This window comes from Pseudonaja textilis, chromosome 2 (assembly GCF_049901715.1).
Source record: "Pseudonaja textilis isolate UNSWEBS1 chromosome 2, rPseTex1.2, whole genome shotgun sequence".
Lineage (NCBI taxonomy): Eukaryota > Metazoa > Chordata > Lepidosauria > Squamata > Elapidae > Pseudonaja > Pseudonaja textilis.
The window spans coordinates 71,057,824-71,076,785 of NC_141991.1; the positions used below are offsets into that span (position 1 = coordinate 71,057,824).

Here is an 18,962-nt window from a genome sequence, read left to right on the forward strand (position 1 = left end):
ATTTTCGGATTTTTTTTTGCCAATATGTAAGACAGAGCATTTATTTGTTGAGATTTGAAGTTGCCATTTGTTTGACCATTCTGATACACAGTCAAGATCTTCTTGAAGGGTAGCAGTATTGTCTGTGGTATTGAACAGCTTTACATCATCAGCGAAAAGAACGCAGTTGCTCTTAATATGATCACAGAGGTCATTTATGTAGAGTATGAAGAGAGTTGGTCCTAGAACACTGCCTTGGGGACACCACTATTGACAGGTACAGAATTTGATAGGACACTCCCAATTTTGACCATTTGTTGTCTGTTTGAAAGGAATGCTTCTATCCAGTTATGCAGTTGTCCAGAGATACCATAGGATTTTATTTTTAGTAGTAGTTTGTCATGTACCACTGAATCAAAGGCTTTACAGAAGTCTATGTAGATTGCATCTATTGTTTTGCCCTGATCAAGTTGTGTAGTCCATATGTTTTTGCAGTGTAAGAGTTGCAGATTACAGGATAGTTTTTTCTGAAACCAAATTGTTTATTGGAGAGTAGGTTGTTTGTCTCTAAGTGGAGGATGATGGATCGGTTAATAATTGATTCCATGACTTTACAGGTGACGCAGCATAAGGAGATTGGTCTGTAATTTTCAACTAGGCAAGGGTCTCCCTTTTTGAAGATGGGGATGACTGTGGCTTGTGACCATAGGTTAGGCAAGGAACTGGTCCTGAAAGATTTTTCAAAGATTATGCTTAGAGGTTTGGCTATGGCAGTGGATAACTTTTTTAAGAAATAGGCACATATTCCATCCGGTCCAATAGATAGGGATGGTTTTAGATTGCGTAGTGCTTTTTCAACATTGTCTTCTGTAAAATCGATATGTATTAGATCACTGTAGTTATCTGTGGTTCGGCTAGGAAATGCTGGGCATGATCCATTGCTGTTTACAAATACTGAGCCAAAAAATGTGTTAAAGATGTTGGCTTTAATGGTGTCGTCGTTGCAGTCTTTACCATTAGGTCCTATCAGGGGTGGGAGTTGCTTAAAACCTTTTTTCCACATTGGAAAACAGCTGGTCACGACAGCTTTACTACCTGTCTTTTAATTCATAGAAATCTGTGGATTATGTGACATTAAAAAAAATCAGGAAAAAGGGATCAAGCTCAGGGCTGAGCATACTAGCCAGAAACACTTCATAAATTATACACAGTTATTTTTATCAAGTCATTAATGGCTAAATCAATAGATGGATTCACTTTTCAGTGCTATTTTTCAGGTAACACTGGTCTTAAACCTACCTTGCAAATTTTCAAATGATCCAAGAGAACCTCTTCACATGTTTACCTAGAAAATTCCACAAACATTTCTACAATTACTATGAACTCTTCTTGAAAGAGACTGTCTTCTTCTTTTTTTTTTTTATAGAAGATACAATTTCTCCCCTGTAAATGATGAACTTCAGAATATGGAACTGAAAGGGGTGCTCCTAAAATACTAATTAGGGAATAAATATCATTTAACATAATATCATTTGCTTCTTAATAAACATCATTTTGAACTGAGTATTAGTTTGCCAATAGATGAATTGACCAAACCATTTTGTTAGAGGCATGTATGATTATTATTCTATACTCCTTTAACAATATATCTTGTGAAAAGGACCAAAATAGCACACAGAGACAGAAACACAATTTTTATTCAGTTTGCTGAAAGAGAAATGTTTTTTCAACTGAGTTTTTTCCACAAAATTCACATGGATGGAGTATGGTGCTTTTGCCTCTATTTAATTATGAATTTGTCAAGGGATGTGTATGAATGCTTTGTTGTCTTGTTTTTCATTGTATTACCAACTTCCCAGCAGTCTGTGGCCTCTTTAGCTTCATATGCTTCAGTTAAATCCCAAGAGAAGACCTCAACCTGGAGGGAGGTGCAACAGAAAATATCCAGGAATAACATTCTCTGTCATTTTGAACAGGTAAAATTTTAAAAAATATGGGAAATAAAACATAAGAGAAATTTTAAAGAGAGATTAGTTAGAAGCAACCCAGCAGCAGGTAGAATTAAAAAAGATACTGTGGAAAGTTATTAACATTGCTTGAAACAATACATTTTAATTCTGACCTGTAAAATAATCATTTCCATTCTGTGCAGATGCCATTCAGGTCGATCTCTCTGAATCTGTTTTGATTTGCAATAACTCTCTCTCTGCAGACAACCCTTTTGCTAAAAAGCTACAATGCTATCCAAAATCCTCTCATCCCTTTTGCGCAGAGGCTTCTAGGCTGGGGACATCATAGCACAAAATGTCAGATATAATTACCATTGACTTTGATCCTTATTGACCCAGAAAATGAGAAACTACAAATCAGCTTCTATTGGAGGATTTGTGTGTCAGGTTTCCTATTCCACTAGTTGAATGAAACAAGAGCTAAATTTTGGAATAAAAATTGAGAAAAAGAGGGAAACAGAAAGACATACCATTATGATGAAAAAGAACAGCATTTAAAAAGAACAGCATGGAGAGATATTATGATAGCTAGCTACTTATAGTGACAAAGGTAACTTGAATGATCAAAAGCTTGATTAGTAATTTCAGCTTTCCACATAATCTTGCTGCAGATCCTTCACCCAAAACTGTATTCATACCTTCAGCAAAGAAAAGTTCAATATAAAACTGAATATTTCGTATTCGATAAAGGTATTTTTTTTTATTGCTGAAAATATTGTACAAGCAGCATGTATCATTTAGTGGAAAAACTCATGGAAAAATTCAAAGGATTAGAAGTCTACATAAGTCTTAGATCTTATGGCAGGGGTCCCCAAATTTGGCAACTTTAAGACTTGTGGACTTCCGCTTCCTGAATTCCTTCTCCAGTCATGTTAGCTCAGAAATTCTGGGAGTTGAAGTCCACAAGTCTTAAAGTTGCCAAGTTTGGAGACCTCTGCCTTATGGCATGATAATTAGGTGTTCACCTGTTAGAACTATTAAGACAAGCTAATATTGCTTTCATAACAGTCAGATGTACTGTATATTTGCCTTATACCTTTTGCTTTCTGTAGTAGTTGCTATCACTACACCAATATGTTGTGTGACATTCATGTGATAAAAAAAGATCTGGCCTATCAGTCCCTGAGAGCAATAACCAAAAGTTGCTGAATGCTCCTCAAATTTTGAATTCTGATCATTTGTGGAGCAGTCATTATGGGAGACTGCATAATAGTATCCAAGGTTGAAAAGGCTGCAGATACCAGGGCAAAAAAGCTGAGGCAATTCTATTTCTTAATTTTGTCCTGTGTACCGGCTGTCTTGACTTACAACCAGTCACCAATAGTGATTGCTTGAAGTTATGACAGATACTCCCCAAAGGTAGCTATGATCCAGTCCTGAAGTTATGGCAACTTCAGCATCCTTGCAGTTATTCATCTTTATGACCAAACACAGAGGCACTGCAATACCTACCTCTCTATTCCTCCTGATCCTGTCTTGCCAGGACCCCATAGGCATTAGATCTGCTTTGCCACCCCCTGGGTACCACACACTCCTCCCCAACCTCTGTCATCATGCACTAACCTCTTGAAGATCTCAAGAACTCAAAAAAGTTGGAGTAGGAAAGGAGGACAGGTTGAGCCACATGACACAATCCCACAAGCAGCCATCTTTTTCTGGTGAAGCTCAGTGGTGTGATTCAATTTTTTTTATTACCGGTTCTGTGGGCGTGGTTTAGTGGGCATGGCAGGGGAAGGATACTGCAAAATCTCCATTCCCTCCCCAGTCCCACCCCACTAACCTGCTTTCCAGGTCCGTTCTCCTGTGCAGGGCAACAAAAGAAGACCCAGCTGATCAGCTTGGACTCAGGAGGCGGAGAATAGATGGGAGCGGGGTCAGTCAGAGGTGGGATTTGCTGGTTCTCTGAACTACACAAAATTTCCGATACTGGTTCTCCAGAACTGGTCAGAACCTGCTGAATACCAGCTTTGGTGAAGCTCTCAGTTTTCCTTTCCTCACTAAATATTAGTTTTAGCTCCCCCAGCATTATGTTACTGTAGCATAGCTAACTCTGGGGGAGCTCAGGCTAGCACTAGCAGGGAGAAGAAATCTTCCCAATTTTCTTTTTCTCACTAGCAATAGCCTCAGCTGAATTAGAATAATGCTAGTGCAGATGATAATGTGGAGGCTAAGGCTAGCATCTAGTGAGGAAAGGAAAACCAAGAGCATTATTTTTTGTTCAATAAAAGGTGGCTATTTATGGGATTGTGCCACGTGGCCCAGCAAGACAGTGGCCTGTTCTTCACTCCTTTCCTTATCTCTGGAATCTTCAAAAGGTAAGTGTACAATTATGATAATGGGTAGGGAGGAGGCCCAAGTCACTGAGGGGACCCAAAGGGGCAGGAAGCAGAGCAAAGGGGTTATTTCAGGGGAGGCCTGAGTCAGGTGGCTTGTGCATGCACTAGGCTCCTTCAATTGTCCCCAACCAGAAGTCAGCCCATGCTCACTTAACAACCCACACATTTGTTTATTGAATGCATTGGAGAGAGAAAGGATGGAGAGGTCATTAAATGAGGTGGTTCACTTAACAGCCCTCTCAACTTCTAACCATGAAGGGCAGGCTCCATTACGTTTGTAACTCAAGGACTAACTAAACACAATTACACTGCAAATTCTGTCTTCCTTTACATCATAACTTAAATCTTTTGTTTATTTCAATTTAAAAACAAGAGTCTATCAGTGGTGGATTTCAATTTTTTTTTACTACTGGTTCTGTGGGCGTGGCTTGGTAGGTATGGCAGGGGAGGGATACTGTAAAATCCTTATTCCCTCCCCACCCCACTAACCTGATTCCCAGCTCCGTTCTCCTGTGAAGGCAACAAAAGAAGACCCAGCCAATCAGCTGGGACTAGGAGGCAGAGAATAGAGGGGGCCGGGCCAGTCAGAGGTGGTGTTTGCTGGTTCTCCAAACTACTCAAAATTTCCACTACTGGTTCTGCAGAACTGGTCAGAACCTGCTGAATACCACCACTGGTCAACATGAATGGTATTGAAAAGGATGCTGTACAGGGTATTTAAATGAAACTTGATTTCTTAATAATTAAAAGAGATATACAAAAAAACAAATCAAAAGAATCACCTGGATAAATTTCACATAAAGATTTTTTAAGATTTTGAAGAATTTTGTGAGGAGGGACATATGAAAAGTGAAATAAAATTCTGGGGTATTATGTGAGGGAATTAAAGATCAAGGTTGTTAAAAGTAAAAAGAAAAAGGACTAGAAAGTTTGTATATTTAATCATGGGTAAAATGGATCTTTGGTAACCTTTAATGTGTTTTTGCTGACCAGGACTAAGTGACAAGATGTTCAGGATTTACTTATAGATAACAACTGCATAACTGGATAGAAGCATTCCTGTCAAACAGACAACACATGGTCAAAATTGGGGGTGTACTATCAAATTCTGTACATGTCAACAGTGGTGTCCCCCAAGGCAGTGTTCTAGGACCAACTCTCTTCATACTCTACATAAATGACCTCTGTGATCATATTAAGAGCAACTGCCTTCTCTTTGCTGATGATGTACAGTTATTCAACACCACAGACAATATTGCTACCCTTCAAAAAGACCTCGACTATGTATCAGAATGGTCAAACAAATGGCAACTTCAAATCTCAACAAACAAATGCTCTGTATTACATATTGGCAAAAAAATCAGAAAATAAAATACAAGATGAATAGTCAAGAACTTGTTGATGATCCAAACTCTGTCAAGGACCTTGGAATACCCATCTCTAATGATCTAAGTGCTAGAGCCCACTGTAACTACATAGCCAAAAAGGCATTAAGAGTCATTAACCTAATCCTATGTAGCTTTTTCTCTGGTAATATCACAGTACTAACTAGAGCATACAAAACATTTGCTAGACCAATACTTGAATGCAGCTCATCAGTCTGGAACCCACATTACATATCTGATATTAACACAGTTGAGAAAGTCCAGAAATATTTCACAAGAAGAGTTCTACACTCCTCTACCCATTGCAAAATACCTTATGCCACCAGACTTGAAATTCTAGACCTAGAAAACCTAGAACTATGCCATCTTCGGTCCGATCTAAATATAGTATATAAAATCATACATTGCAATGTCCTACCTGACAATGAATACTTCAGCATCAACCATAACAATACAATAGCACACAATAGATACAAACTCAAGGTGAACTGCACCAAACTTGATTGCAGGAAATACAACTTCAGCAACAGAGTGGTTAATGTCTGGAATACTCTACCTGACTCTGGTTTCTTCCCCAAACCCCCAGAACTTTAACCTTAGACTGTCTACTATTGACCTCACCCCTTTCTTAAGAGGTCTGTAGGGGGCATGCATAAGTGCACCAACGTGCCTACTGTCCATGTCCTATTGTTTATTTTTTTTTCTTATATGTATCCATTTTATGTATTCATAACTATACTTATACCTATTATCTTGTAAGCAATTGACAAATCAAATAAATCAAATCAAGAGATGGTATATGGGTAGAAGATATTTTTTTAAAATATATTTTAAGAGAAGGTAATAAGTTATTAAAATTGTTGTGATGAAGGGGGAAGTAATTTTTTGTATTTATTTTCTTTTTCTTTACTATATTTTTCTTTTTCTTGCTTTTTATCTGTTAATCTTTTTTCTTTTCTGCGCTTTCTTTTTTTTTTTCATTGTTTTAGGTGATATGTTTTGTTAAGTGTTTATCTTTTTAATTGTGATGTTGAATAAAATTATTTTTAAAAGGGTAGCGCAAACAAAAGCAATGTGACAGCTTTACTTTGCTCTTAAAGGTGTGGGGAGATATACTGCTTTGTGAAGCAATGTCAAAATGTCACTTAAAGTAAAGCTTTACAGAGTCTAGTATTTTAAAAATTTTGTATACAGTCACCTTGAAGAAGGATGACTTCTGTGACATCAGAAAACATTGCTGCCAAGAGTGGCCTTAGCCTCTGCTGTCGTTTAGTGATTTTCGTAAAGTAATAAAGAAAGGGGCTATGCATACCTCAGAAGGTATTAGGAATATTAGGATTATTTGGGATTATTCAGGAATAGAACAGCATGGTGGGAAAATGGTGAAGACACTTGACTCCCCATCCCCATCTATTCTCTGCCTCCCAAGTCCCAGCTGATTGGCTGGATCTTCATTTGTTGCTTGGCACAGGAGAACAGAGCTGGAAAGCAGGTTAGTGGAGTGGGGAGGGAATGGGATTTTTCAGTAACCTTTCCCCAGGCGTAGGGAAGGAATGGAGATTTTACAGTATCTTTCCCCTGCCATGCCCACAAAGCCACACCCACCAAGCCAAGTCCACAGAACTGTTAGTAAAAAAAATTAAATCCCTCCACTGCCATCTATCCAGTAAATACTCCACTCCATCTAGTCAACTTGACTGTACCCTGAATAGGAACTACAGAGTCCTCAAAAGGCGTGATATTGTTTTTGGGGAGTGTGGGTATTATTCAGGAATATTAATATGGGATTCACATGGGATCATAAGCTGAACATAAGAACTTTAGAGTGTTCAGGTCTTTTTTCAAGTGCATAGGAAACTCTGAAAAAGACAGATTAAAGAAATACTGCATCTGCCTTCCTTTGCATATTCCAAAAATTGCTTTCCGAATCATTCTCAAATGGTATGTTTTATTTTCTCCTTTCATGGTGAAGTATAAGCCTGTCTGAATGTGAGTGTTCTTCCATTTCAACATTTCAAAATACAGATCCTCACCTTAGAATATAGCACCTTCCTGCTATCTTTGAGGAGCAACTTGAAGAAACCATGACTCTAGAAAACATAAAGATGCCAACAACCAGCATCAACACCACATCTCAAAAGACAAGCAGAAAAAAAGAAAACCAAACTACAAACCAAATTGCTCCAGTTAAATTCTAGACTAGAGGTAACAGTGTAGGTGAATCTGAGTGGGTGGTAAATATCTCTGGCTGGCAATGTACAGTATTCTCCCGAAACAACTCAACAGCAATATAGAGAATGCAAATCAGTTATAATTCTCTGCAGCCTTGGAAACAGCATTCAGAAGAACAGGACAGATCCTTGTGACACACACACACACACACACACACACACACACACACACAAAAGAAAAGATACTTAAATGCAGTATTCCAAAGGTTCAGAAAAGAATTACCCTTTAGGTAGAAGAAAGAACAGCCCTGAAAACTCTAAGGGAAATCACATTTTTCACTATTTTCACAGCAATCAAAGGACAAACTACTGTTATCATGGACAGAATGCAATATTTACAGAAAGTCCAAATTCACTTTGGAGAAGAATAGAATAGAATAGAATAGAATAGAATAGAATAGAATAGAATAGAATAGAATAGCTTTATTGGCCGAGTGTGATTGGACACACAAGGAATTGTGTGAGATTAGTGTCATGTAAATTTAATAAACTAAATAAATAAATAAACTTCTGTAGATCAATATTATCTTGGTTTGAAAGCTAGACAACAAAATGAAAAAAAAAAAAAACGCTCTCAATAATCTTACCAATAAAGGATTAAAAAAAAAACAAGGGCAGACAAAAAAAGTGGTGGGCCTGTTCTCTTACACTTTTGATATCCAAAAATACATCGACCCAAAATGACATTTTGTCCAATTGCATTTCTATCAGGGACCCCTACATATACTGTAACATAACCAAAAACTCATCAAAGCTTGGCATCTCATAGATAAGAGCAAATCCTCTATCAATCCTCCACTATAGTACTTCCAGAAAATCAAAGAACTAAGAATAGAAGTGAATAAAATAATGGTCTTATTTGATGACATAGCATTGTCATGCTCAGAGATCCAGAACTAGAAAAAGAATCCATTGCAGCATGACTACACAACACAATAAAGCTAACAGAATACACTAAGATTGAAATACTGATGGAACTCATCAATCTTTGCCTCACTACTTACTTTTCAGTTTGATGGACAAATATATCAATAAATCTGATGTATACCCATGAGATCACTACTCTCAGAATTCACAGCAAAGACAATACTGCAACAACAGCACTCCCATACAACCAAAAATATGGATCTGCTACGTAGATGATATATTATCGTAATAAATAAGTAACAATTAGAGAACCGGTTGTTAAAAATTTTGAATCCCACCCCTGCTTTCATCATGTTTCCCAAAAGAAACCATGTTATATTTGCTACCTTATTAAGGGAGACAGTAAAGAAAAACTCAATAATTCACAAGCATGTAGGACTAGCAAGCAAGTCAGGCTGAAAGAAAACCAAGTTCTCTATACAAATCCCAGAATGAGTCATTGACTTTTATTCCTGTTTTTCACTGGAACAAATACCATCGCCTCATCAAACTAACACATGTATCATCAGAGGAGTCAGCCAAGTTGAATTTTAAAAAAGTCCCATGCTGAGCTTCTTCACTCTGAGGTCAATTGTTAATAAATTAACTTCTGAGAGGTCTTTATAAACTGGGTAGGTGGAAAAATTAAGCAGAAATTATTCTGTCCCCTCCTCCCCCCAGTTTAGCAACCATTGAACAATTGATTTATGGCTACTAACTCATCCTTTTTCTCTCTTATCTTGTCATTGTCAGGAAATTTCTTCTTAGAAATTTTCTTCTTTGAGATCATTATAACCAGGTGGTATTAAAATTTTTTTACTACCTGTGGGCGTGGCTTTGTGGGTATGGCATGGGTTGGTGGGCGTGGGTTGGTGGGCATGGCATGGGAAGGATACTGTAAAATCTCCATTCCTACCTCACTCCAGGGGGAAAATATAGTGTAAAATCTCCATTTCCATCCCACTCCAGGGAAGGATATGGTAAAATCCCCATTCCCATAACCTGTTCTCCAGCTCCGTTCTCCTGGAAGAAGACCCATCCAATCAGCTGGGACTCAGATCAGCTGGGACTCAGGAGGCAACGAATAGATGGGGGCAGCAGCAATCAGAGGTGGTATTTACCGGTTCTCCGAACTACTCAAAATTTCTACTACCAGTTCTCCAGAGCCTGTCAGCACTGGCCGAATACCACCTCTGATCCTAATCATCTCTGTGTCTTAAATATTAAGTAAAACTAGTGCTACCTTGCCTTTCTTCAGAGCTACAACCTTAGCCCTCCTTTTAAAAAATGATTATATGTGGAGAGCATATACCAAATTTTATAGAACTATATACTTTTATAATCTATTCTTCCAAGGTGCTGCTCCTAGCATTGTTTTCTTCACATTGTGCTAGAATGCAATGAAATTTTCAAATAAAACTAAATTACAATTAAGGAATGTCGAATTTAACAGAATTTGAGAATATGAAACTGCTTGATTAATTTAGTCACAGTTTTTCACATTAAAAATCTTGCTCTTAAGCCAATCAGAGGAATCCATTTTTTTTTCTTTTTAAAGAAAAAATTCTAAAGATAGGCTGCAAGAACTTATGAGAAAAATTCTGTGATCATAGCAACCAGTTATAATATGACTGAGAGGGTGAAAAGGCAGGCTGGTCCATCACCACATTCAACATTATTGTTCATCCCATCCCCACCAATCCATTCTAGTGTACTTCCAAATGTCATAAGATAAATTTTCAAAAAATCTTTTCATCCATTATGCTTTGCTTTGCATTCAGCACCCTGAGCAACCAGGTAGGAAGAGAGGTTATCACTCCCATTATCAGACAGTCAAGCTGCTAGGATCAGAAGGAAAAGATCTGCAGGATCTTTAATCAGTGACCCTATTGTCAGGGATCTGTCTTCCTGGCACAGAGAGCATCTTTTCTCACATTGCTTGGCTGCCATATCTCTTTCAGCAACCCTTCAATGTATTTTTACATTTTCTAAGCCACTTTGAAATCCTTGGTAGAATAGAAGGGAGCGGTATATCATAAATAAATTTAGTAAACATAGGAGGTGAAATTATTTTGAAACGAACAAAACTTGATTGAGTTGGAAACTTTCTGAATATTCTATGCTGGATTTGAGATTGGCCAGAGATGGGAACTTGATCATGCTTACTTGGAAATAATGTTACTTACAAGCAGATAAAAGCTGGTAAAACTACATTTCACCTGAATTTGGAGTTGAGGCGGCTGAATTTCCAAATGATTCTTATCAATGTCTATGCAATGTATGCATCCATCTCTATGGTACTGTTGTTTTTTGAAGGTCAAGGTAGAATATACATGATGAGCACAATTGCTAGTCCAACTAAGCTACTTCCAGATGTCCTTCCTTTCTCTTTCAACTTCTCATGCTTTACTAAATCTCTCTGTATAAGCTATTCAGGGAATTTGATTATGAATAAAGCTGGTTGAGTATTGCAAAATTCCTGCCAATTCTTTGTTTGTCTGTGTAATTAAACACATTTCCAGACTTTTCTCATATGCAGACTTTCAGCAGACAATCCAGCCTCTAAGTTTTAAAGGGTTAGATATTTACAGAAGATAATTTCAAAGTGTCATGCATATTTGTACAAAAACTCATTTGAGATTTGCATATATTCATATTCATCATAGAAATGTCTGCAGAATTATCCAACTGGTAAACTGGGACAATGTAATGTGAGGTCCAACCATCTATAACTGAATTACTTTTTGTGAGGTGGGGTCAATTCCCCCACCCCACAATTTTCCCCCAGGTCAATTTTGACTCCTGGCATCTGCCTGTACTGATCTCTGCCATTTTCTTTACAATATATTTCAGAAGTAGCTTGCTGTTGCCTGCTTCCTAGGGGTGTGAGAGAATGACTCATCCAAAGTCACCTAGTTGGCTTTTATGCCTAAGATGGGCCTCCTGATCTCCCACTTTTATTTAGAATGCTGTGTCACACCATGTAGCTTCTTCCTTTTTCATCCAATTTGAACATACTTTCAGTTTTAACATACAGTATATGAGGGCTGTACAAATCTTAAAAATGCCTACATAAGCACATCCATGCTCAAAATACTTTAGGGGAAGGTACTGAAGTGATCATATTCTTTGAACAGGTATGGATGCCTCATGGTTTAGAAGAATGGAACCAAAGTTTCCATGGCTTAGCTGGACCTATCCTTTACTATCAAGCTTTTGGGAATCTAATATGAGGCAAAAATACAGAAAGTACATGCAACTTCAACGCACAGAACAAACATTTTCAGTGACTAACCCATGATTCTAAGCAGTGAACAACCATGGTATTTAGCAATTAATATTCCTTTGAATATTAATTTGAATATTTCCTTTGATTCAGGAAATATTTATTCTTCATGAATGCAACTTCCCTTTGCATTTGTTTCAGTTAGTGACCATCAAACATCTTCTACATCTCTGTAGAATTATTTTATTTATTTGTATCTTACTTTTACTATTTTTACAAATAACTCAAGACACTGAACATATTTAACACACCTTCCTCTTCCTATTGCCTTTACCACAACCTTATGCAGTGAGTTAAGCTAAGAAAGACAGAGTGACCAGCCCAAGATCTCCCAGCTGGCTTTCAAGGTTGGACTAGAACTCATGGTCTTCCACTTTCTGGCCTGATGCCTTAACCACTAGACTAAACTGTCCCTGAAATTATGCAGTCGGAAAAAGAAATCAGTTAAATTTATTTATCTTATTTATCCTGTGTTCTCAGATTCTTATATTATAAAAGAGGGGAAATATTTCTTTTTTGGAATGTATAAGGTTTTTTTTATTAAAAAATCAATACTTTTATAAAATTTTAACATGTCATTTTTTTCAGAAAGCTGATAACTATCAAAAGGTTAAACTTTTATTGTAGAGTCTAATGAAAGCATCCAAGTATCTTCTCTTTAGCCATATGCCATTAGCACTGTAATCCATGGGTGCTTCAATGACTTAAGCAAGGGTGACAATGAATGCAAGCACTGAAGTCTTCCTGAATCTCCAACTCCACTCCCCCACACCCATTCTCTAAAGACTTCACCATCAAATTTGAGCAGAAAAATTATGAGTTTCAATGAGGCATTTTTTGTGATTCTTCTGTAAAAGTATGTCTATTTAAACATCTATCCTATATTGAAAGAAAAACCCAGGACCTCCCAAACTGGATGCAAAATACAACCCTGCCTCCTCAGTTACCATCGCTGGATCAGCGTCTGAAAAAAGAAATAGCAGTTGCCTTCATATCAGTAGGGAGACTATATTGTTCTAGATGTGGCAAAAAGGCAAATTTCTAAAGACAAATTTCTAAAGTTTGCATAAGAAACATAAATCAAGGACCCCATTAGAAGAAATTCATCCCTACATTTAACAGAATAACAGTCTTATAAGGGACCCTGGAGGTTTTCTGGTCCAAGTCCAACCCACTGCTCAAGCAGGAAACCTATAATATTTCAGACAAATGATTGTCCAATCGCTTCTTAAACCAAATAAACAAAAAAAAATTGCAAAAGGATGAAGGCTCCCCATAATCCTTGAAGGTGATTCAAAATCTCAACATTAAATGCTTAGGTAGAAGGCGTATCTCCTATCTAGAAAGGTGCTCCTGGATACAAGAGGATAGAAGCTAACAAGCAGGACCTGAGGGGCCATTAGAAGCAGGACACTCTTCCTTGAAAGAATTGAACATTTGCCAGAACAAAGGAGAACAATTTTGGCAAAATAAATGCCAGGTTCCAATTAAAAATGAGTCCAGTTATTTTAACAGTGATCTCATTGTTAAGATTGCTATGATTTCCTGAATACAGTGGCACCTCAGTACTCATCATTAATTGGTTCCAGGAGGCACAATGGGTACCAAAAATGATGAAAACAATTTTTTCCCATAAGGAATAGTGTAGTGAGACATAAGGCAGCCAACATTGACAAGTTCTAGCTTGTATATTGAGTACCAAACAAACAATGACTACTGAGACAAAATTTTTATAGCAAAATACATCGAGGACCAAGGTACCACTGTATAGCTGGTATTCACCCAATTGCTTTCCTTCCTTCTTTTTGCTCTATAGCATTTTATGTACTTTCCCTCTCTATAACTAACATGGTGTCATTCTTAGCAGACACTCCAGAACTTCAGAAAACAAAGGATGATTGGCACACACCCCCGCCTTTATGTGAAGGGAATTGTGGAGGCTCAGATCTGGTTTTGTATTTACTATTTCCTTGACAAAGAAATACCATGCCTTGCCCTGAGAACTGAGGTAAATGAGTTTAATGCCCAACCATGATATGGAGAGAGTTATACCCTTAATTAATTTACTTTCTGGGAATACTAATATACAGACAATACACCTCTCATCTTATTAAATTTTCTGTATCAATGACATCTGTATCCACTGGTGTATTACAATTGTATTTTATCTATATCTCTTAAATGAAAGGTATTTAATTCTCTTAGAGAGTTTTGTATATATGAGAAACATGAACTTTAAAAGCTTCAGAAAAAAAAATCTATCAAGCACTTTGAAACACAGCAGACACCTGAAACAATTTGTGTCTATAAGCAATATGGGACACTTAAGGCAATTGTTAAATTATTAAGAATAAACCTATTCCCCAAGCAATTTTTTACAAATAAGTAATTTATTAAAAAAGTTCTCAATATGCAAGATTGGAATGAGAAATAAAGACAAAATTCAAAATAACTAAAATAAAGATTCAAAGACTCTGTGCTGAAATGCTAATCTGGTATGTCAACAACTAGGCTTCAAATCTAAATATTTATTTAATTCTCAGTGAGTAAACTGATTGGTTCAATTCCCCACAGGACCTGAAATGAGAATTATTAAAATAAATTTCCCCACATTGTTTTAGAAAAGCATACCTGTCTAAGAGATATTGCTATTTCTTGAAATATGTTCTTTTCCTATTATAAATCATGTTTCATATAGAGCTTCCCTTTTGATTTTTCAATGATCAAGGCAAAATCAGGAATTGCAAAGATGTGAGCCAAGCATGCAGGATCATGTCAGAAGGACCAGCACTTGCAAACCTTATCCTATTCCCATAGTACTTATTCATTAGGCAAATACTTGAATATAGAAGCCTGCCTTTGAATCCCTGACTATGCTACTTTTCACTGAAGTTTGCTGTTACTTCTTTTCATGTTTTGTTAACAAAATAATGCCTAGAATCATCCAATGTAGATTAGAGCCCTGCATGGAATAAGACATACCAGATGTTCAAGCTGGGTTTAGAAACAGGCAAGGGACACAATACATTATTGCTGATGCATGCTGTATAGTTCATAAAGTGAAGGAATACTAAAAAAAAGTCACTATGTGCTTCATCATTTATAAGAATGCCTTCAATTTTGTTGATTATGTCAAACTGTGGAGAGTGCTCAGAAAGATGAGAATCCCAGAACATCTCATTGTCATCATGAAAAATTATATGCAGGTCACAAAGTCACAGTACAGACAGAACTGGGCAAAAAAGACTGGTTCCAGTTTGGCAAAGGGGGAAGGGGACAACAAGGCTGTATACTCTCCCCTAATTTATTCAACCTATAAGTGGAATATATATTAAGAGAAGCTGAATGGGAAGGAGATGAGAATGTTTTAAATATTGGAGAATGGAAAACCACCTATGATGTGCTGATACCACTATGCTGATAACTTAAAATCAAAGGATCTGAAAACCCTAGTACTTAAAATTCAAGGAGCACAGTGGAAAAAAATAGGACTAAAATTAAATATAAATAAGACCAAATTAATGACAACAGATAGAACAACCAAACTGAATGACAAAGGAGATATTAAAGTGGTGGATAGTTTCTGTCTTTTACCATCAATCAATAGTAAAGGAACAAACAGTCAAGCAATGCATTGTAGACCACCTCTTGGTAGAACAGCTATGATAGACCTTGGGAAAGATATATTGATGCCATGATGTGTCTTTACCTTTTTTGTAATGTATCTTTTTACTTTTCATAAGCTTATTTTGTCATCATCCCATTATGTATTTATGTGTAGCCAATTTTTTTTCCAGTTTCCAGTTTCATATTAGATTATCAAATTATAAAACTGGAAAATTTTCAGTTCCCTAAAAAGGGCCTTTTGAAGCTTGCAGCTGATGAACAGATAATTTACATAAAACTGTGTGAAAACATCAAAGATGAGGAATAGACAGTACATTTCTTCTTTTTGCATTTTGCAGTCAATATACAGCAATTCTGTTTTATTTCATTTCCTTACAACTAAAACAGGGAAATTAAGAGATGTCAAAAATAATTGATTCCTAGAGGTCCCAATATACTTACCTCTTCTTAACACTGGAAAAGTTATCTACCAGACTGACCTTTATTTATTTTAAGACCCCTTTATTTATTTTAGTAATTCTTAATAATAAAGATGTTGCATTGTACTACTGCCTTCATCTTGAAGAGGACCTGTGAGACTCACATGGACCTCATGGGCATTTTTCAAAAGTAGGTTTTCTTAAAAAGCAAAAATAATGGGTGTTTTGTATGGAAGTATCCAGAAAATGATATAAAGGTAAACTGGCATGGTAGAGAATATCTGAGAAAGGCAGAGGGATAGCACAGAAAGGCTTTTGATAATATACATATTGTAATAGACTATGACTGTCAAAGCAAATTTTTTATGGATAAACAGAATCTCTATCTATGACATGCATTTTGCAGGAATCACATAATATACTCTCAGAACTGGAATTTTGGAGTTAAATGTTTAATGCTGGTCAGATTTGGCTGCTCTCCAACAATGACAAAGTAGGGTAGAAGAAAGTACCTGAGGAAATAATGAGAGTTGAGGGAAATACATAAAGCTTGGTCATCTAGGTACAAGTGGAGTATTTTAAGCAGCTGTGCCTATGAATGACAGCCATTTTATAAGTTCAACCTCAATCCATAGTGATTACTTTGTGAGAGGATACAGAGCAGGCTCTTGTAATTCCTAACATGCTTAAAAGTTCTAAGAAGTTGCTTGTTCTCAAAAAATGGCAGAACCCAAAGATGGAGGAATGAAAGGGGGAATTTTGCATTGTTTTAAAAAGAGGAAGTGGAAGAGAGAGGAAAAAATGATTAACTGTTGCAGTTGATAATGGAAGGAATCATGTTGTGATATATTTTTTTATCAATAATGATGAGGAAGGAAGGAAGAAAAGAGTGTAACTGTGAGAAGGTTTTTGAAATTAGGTAAAAATGTTGAGGTACAAACATTATAGTAAGGAGCCTAGGATATAGGCTTTGTCACCTACCCTATCTGAGAAGTCTTCTTCAGCTACAAACCTGTCCATCCTTTCAATTGCTTTTGTCTTGTTAATATTTTTAGTTTCTGCATTCCCATTTAAAGTGAGATACCTCTCAAGACTTCTATAATAAATAGATTTGATGAGCCATTTTATTGTCCACATGCTTTTAATAATTTTCATAAACAATTCACAAGAAGTATAACACAATCATTCTACATTTGATCAGTTATTTCCAGGGGATTCAGAAAAAACAGACTTCAATTCTATTTTCTTTCTAGCATGTAGGATGATATGTGGCATGTAATTTAGAATCCCCTCCCTTTTTTTTTCTTTTGCTGCCTTTTATATAATTTCAAACATTGATATCAGTCGGGGGGCAATGGGAACATCTTTAGAAGCAGACTGTAAAACTGCAATTTATTCTAACACAATGTGAATAAATGTCAACTTTAATAATTTACTCAGCCCATTGCTGATTTGCTACATTACCCACGAGAACTGTATTTCCTTTGCATTGTGTGTAGGACAATTCAGTATTATGCCTCCTAAAGGAATGAAGAATTGATCTGTGCTGAGGATATATGTAAATGGCATTTGGCAGCAATTGACAATCTTTTCTAAAACTAGACAAAATGCTTTGTAATATATTAGACAACTTTGTAATATATTAGACAATTTTACTAGCATTATTATCCTTTTTTTTTCTAATGAGAGAAGAAACATTGGTCCTATTCTATTGACTGTACTGTTGATATCAGATATACCACTCTGCCTACTAAGGATGCGTAAGGACAGGTATAAATCCAGACTATATGTGTATTGCAGATTTTCATATATTAATCTATTCCTTCTCATTGTAGATATAGATATTAAAATATGACATTGTTATTTTGCTACTGCTGCTATTTGTCCTTTCCTTTAAAATGCATTTTAGGTGTCATTAACACAAAGCACATCTAATATTCATTTGTGCTTCTCTTAATGTTTCTATCTAATAAACATTTAGTACACACTTTCCTCTTCATACATCACTGCCAAATGCACACTTTTGCTCTATATTTCTGGAGGATACCAATAGACTTAATTATGCCACCTCTTGACTGAACTGAGCCACGGTGGTGCAGTGGTTAAAATGCAGTATAGCATAGCAATAGCACTTAGACTTACTGGTATATACCAATTCACAGTGCTTTACAGTCCTCTCTAAGTGGTTTACAGAGTTAGCATATTGCCCCCAACAATCTGGGTCCTCATTTTACTCACCTCAGAAAGATGGAAGAAGGCTGATTGAACCTTGAGCTGGTGAGAATTGAAGTGCCAAACTGATGGCAGCCGGCAGTCAGCAGAAGTAGCCTGCAATATTGCAGGCTAACTCTACTGACTGCCAGTGGTTCAATCCCAGTTCAAAGTTGACTCAGCCTTCCATTCTTCTGAGGTCAGTAAAATGAGGAGCCAGATTGTTGGGGGCAATATGCCAACTCTGTAAACTGCTTAGAGAGGGCTGTAAAGCATTATGAAGTGATATATAGGTTTAAGTGCTATTTCCATCATGATCTGCCTCTTTTAGACATGTGAAATATAGGTGCTAATTCCAAATATGTGGGCACAGTTTTGCAGCCTTAGCTGCATATTCCGAATAATCTGAGGAGAAAGGCACATGACATGCTGTGTACCAAAAGGACAAACAACTTTATTTTCATCAACCAAATTTCCACATTTTATTTTAAAGTCTGCTTGAAAATGGCTGAGGGAATTCAGGGGTGGAAATGGGTTTTTGTGAGAGGCTTGTCATTCATTTGGACTCAAAAC

At 36.7% G+C, this 18,962-nt stretch overlaps 1 long non-coding RNA gene across 1 annotated transcript in view; it reads right to left on the bottom strand.

The window, feature by feature from the left end:
* Window positions 1-1,745: 1,745 nt before the first annotated feature.
* The window catches only part of LOC148126906 (uncharacterized), a 110,521-nt gene continuing 93,304 nt past the window's right edge, over window positions 1,746-18,962 (bottom strand). Inside the window, exon 3 of the long non-coding RNA XR_015741709.1 lies at window positions 1,746-1,897. This is a non-coding gene — a long non-coding RNA (uncharacterized LOC148126906). The remainder of the gene's footprint in view (window positions 1,898-18,962) is intronic.